General features: G+C 30.6%; 1 non-coding gene across 1 annotated transcript; it reads right to left on the bottom strand.

Annotated features, from left to right (window-relative positions):
- Positions 1-572: 572 nt before the first annotated feature.
- On the bottom strand, positions 573-763 carry LOC112518758. The gene has a single exon (XR_003069832.1). It is a non-coding gene; the product is annotated as a U2 spliceosomal RNA (small nuclear RNA).
- Between the last annotated feature and the right edge of the window lie 2,900 nt (positions 764-3,663).

Here is a 3,663-nt window from a genome sequence, read left to right as displayed (position 1 = left end):
CTATATAATTTATTTATTTATTTATTTATATATAATACATACATACATATATTGGACGGTAATCAAATGAGAACCAAAAAAAGGTTGTTAACCATGACAACTATTCTAAAGCATTAATTACTTTAAATCTATGGTCATTAAAGGCAATGCCAATTTTGAAATAAATTAAAACTTTATGCTTTACTAGTGTTTCAACCGCGCGTTGGCGGTACTGATAATATCATCTTCAAAATTAATGTTATAGACTAAAATTTGAAGTCCACTTCTAAGAAAAATTAGACAAATGTGTGTGGCAACTACTCATTAACATTAAAAGTTTTAAGAGAAGTTGACAACAATCTCTGAACCATATGCTAATTTAAGTTATCTAACTATACTTGACAACAGTGTTACAAAGTACTCTACAAATGTTTGACTAATGTTAGTAATTTGTTTAATTAGAAGTCCAAGTTCCAATTGAAATCTCATATAAGGTGACAAAATCACCATATTAATTTTGTAACAAATTTAATTGAAATCTAATTTGAAGTTATGAAAAAAAAAACGTTCTATAATATTTATAGTGAAAATTAGAGGAGTGCGTAAGTTCTAGCAACAATAGTGGAAGTTCAAGCAGATACATGCAAAACCACATCACTAAGCTAAGATAATTGATTCTTTCATAAAAAAATAAAATTAATATGAAGTGGGAACGATGACCCACATATCAGATATTAAACTAATAAAAACAAATACTACACTTTATTGTAACATTTTATAATATTTGAGTTGTAATTAAAGGGGTGTGTCAAACCTTGATAGTAGTAACACCAAGACGATCTTATGAGACAAACCCCATAATTTGAAACACAGACATCCAATCCATCTTTCTTATACACTTCAATTTGTTCAAATCTTTCAACTCTTCATTAATGTGGGACAACTGAAATTCAACCACAATTCACTATATAAGAATACTTAATTCTCATAGTGTCATCTCAATACCCCAAGGTTTTCTTTTATATATAAAGATAATGTTTTTTTTTCCATTTGGTTCTTTTTCATCCCAATCATGGTTATAGATTTCAAAGAGTGTCATTCAAAAAAAGACAACCCTATGAGACAAACCCCATGAATTGACACAAAGGCACCAATCCATCTTTTTATACACTTTACTTTGTTCAAATCTTTCAACTCTTCAACAATGTGGGACAACTCAACTTCAACCACAATTCACCATTTAAGAATACAAAATTCTCAATATTGTAACTCATCCTTGCAAGATTTTACTTTTATAATTCTTATGGTGCCATCTCATCACCCCAAGATTTTACTTTTATATATATAAAGATATAATAAAATTAATTTTGCATTATAATTTCTATCATTTGGTTTCTTTAGTTTCCAACCATGGTTATAGATTTCAAAGAGGGTCATCCAAAAAAAAATAACTTTATGAGGCAAACCCTATTACTTGACACAATGACAACCAATCCATCTTTCTTATACACTTCATTTTCTTCAAATTTTTCAACTCTTCACCAATATGGGATATCTCAAACTCAACCACAATTAATATAATTAATTTTGTACTATAACTTCTATCATTTGGTTTGTCTAGTTTCCAACCATGGTTATAGATTCCAAATAGAGTCATCTAAAGAAAGACAACTATATGAGGCAAACCCCATTATTTGACACAATGACATCCAATCCACCTTTCTTATACACTTCATTTTCTTCAAATCTTTCAACTCTTCACTATTGTGAGATATCTCAAACTCAACCACAATTCATCAACACCTCAATACTCAATTCTCATGATGCCACTTCAAATACTTTTTTCATTTGGTTGGTTTTTATCTCAATCATGGTTATAAATTTCAAAGAGGGTCATCCAAAGAAAGACAACTCTATGAGATAAACCCTACGAATTGACACAAAGGCACCAATCCATCTTTTTATACATTTTACTTGTTCAAATCTTTCAACTCTTCAACAATGTGGGACAACTCATACTCAACCACAATTCACCATTAAGAATACTCAATTCTCAATATGCCACCTCATCATTGCAAGATTTTACTTTTATAATTATCATTGTGCCATCTCATCATCCCAAGATTTTACTTTTATATATATAAAGATATAATAATATAATATAATTAATTTTGCACTATAATTTCTATCATTTGGTTTGTTTAGTTTCCAACCATGGTTATAGATTTCAAAGAGGGTCATCCAAAAAAAGACAACTCTACGAGGCAAACCCCATTATTTGATACAATGACATTCAATCCACCTTTCTTATACACTTCATTTTCTTCAAATCTTTCAACTCTTCACCAATGTGAGTATCTCAAACTCAACCACAATTCACAAACACCTCAATACTCAATTCTCATGATGCCACCTCAAACACTCATGGTTCTTCTTTTAATATATATATATATATAGAGAGAGAGAGAGTGAGAGAGAGAGAGATCAAACTCAACCACAATTAATATAATTAAGTTTGCACTATAATTTCTATCTTTTGGTTTGTTTAGTTTCCAACCATGATTATAGATTTCAAAGAGGGTCATCCAAAGAAAGACAACAATATGAGAATACTCAATTCTCATAGTGCCACCTCAATACCCTAAGGTTTTCTTTTATATATAAAGATAAAGTTTTTTTTTCCATTTGGTTCGTTTTTATCCCAATCATGGTTATAGATTTCAAAGAGGGTTATCCAAAAAAAGACAACCCTATGAGATAAACCCCATGAATTGACACAAAGGCATCAATCCATCTTTTTATACACTTTGCTTTGTTCAAATCTTTCAACTCTTCAACAATGTTGGACAACTCAAACTCAACCACAATTCACCATTTTAGAATACTCAATTCTCAATATGCTATCTCATCATCGCAAGATTTTACTTTTATAATTATCATGGTGCCACCTTCATATCCCAATAAACCTTGTAATCGTAAAAAAGTGGGGCTTTTTATCTATGCGCCTATCAAAATAAAAATTGGGATATGATCTCCCCCCGTCAAAATCGGACGTGAAAGTTTCCTTTCATCCGGCTCATGTTGGTACACCAAATAAAGAAAATGAAAGGAGTTCTCGCTTTCAAATTCTTGAAAACTCCAAAAAGATCTACTCCTTACTCAAGTTTCCAGTGAAGACCAAACAAAACTTCATTGATTCCGTCTTCCTTATTATTTTTATTTAGATTTTTTGAATTCTTTATTCAGTATGACATAAATGAAATGTGAAATTCTTGAGTAGTCTACTTGTCCTCGAATGATGAATCCTATAATTCTTAATTAAGTACCTTGGAATTCATAAGGAATTTACTTGTCTATGTACTGTTCCATTTGATCTCTATTATTTGACACAACGACATCCAATTCACCTTTCTTATACATTTCATTTTCTTCAACTCTTCACCAATGTGGGATATCTCAAACTCAACCACAATTCACCAACACTTCAATACTCAATTCTCATGATGCCACCTCAAACACTCATGGTTCTTCTTCTAATATATATGTTAGGACCTTTAGATTCAGCTTATGATATCAATCAAATACTCTGGATGATCTTTTAGACAATAATAGTGCAGCGGAAACAATATATGAACAAACAGAGTAAGAAATTAATCAAGAACACACAGATGATGAATATGAAGA

The sequence above is a fragment of the Cynara cardunculus genome (assembly GCF_001531365.2).
Source record: "Cynara cardunculus var. scolymus isolate 2C chromosome LG 9, CcrdV1, whole genome shotgun sequence".
NCBI classification, from domain to species: domain Eukaryota; kingdom Viridiplantae; phylum Streptophyta; class Magnoliopsida; order Asterales; family Asteraceae; genus Cynara; species Cynara cardunculus.
The sequence above is the reverse complement of the archived record's forward strand: the minus strand, read 5'-3'. Positions and strand labels throughout refer to the sequence as shown.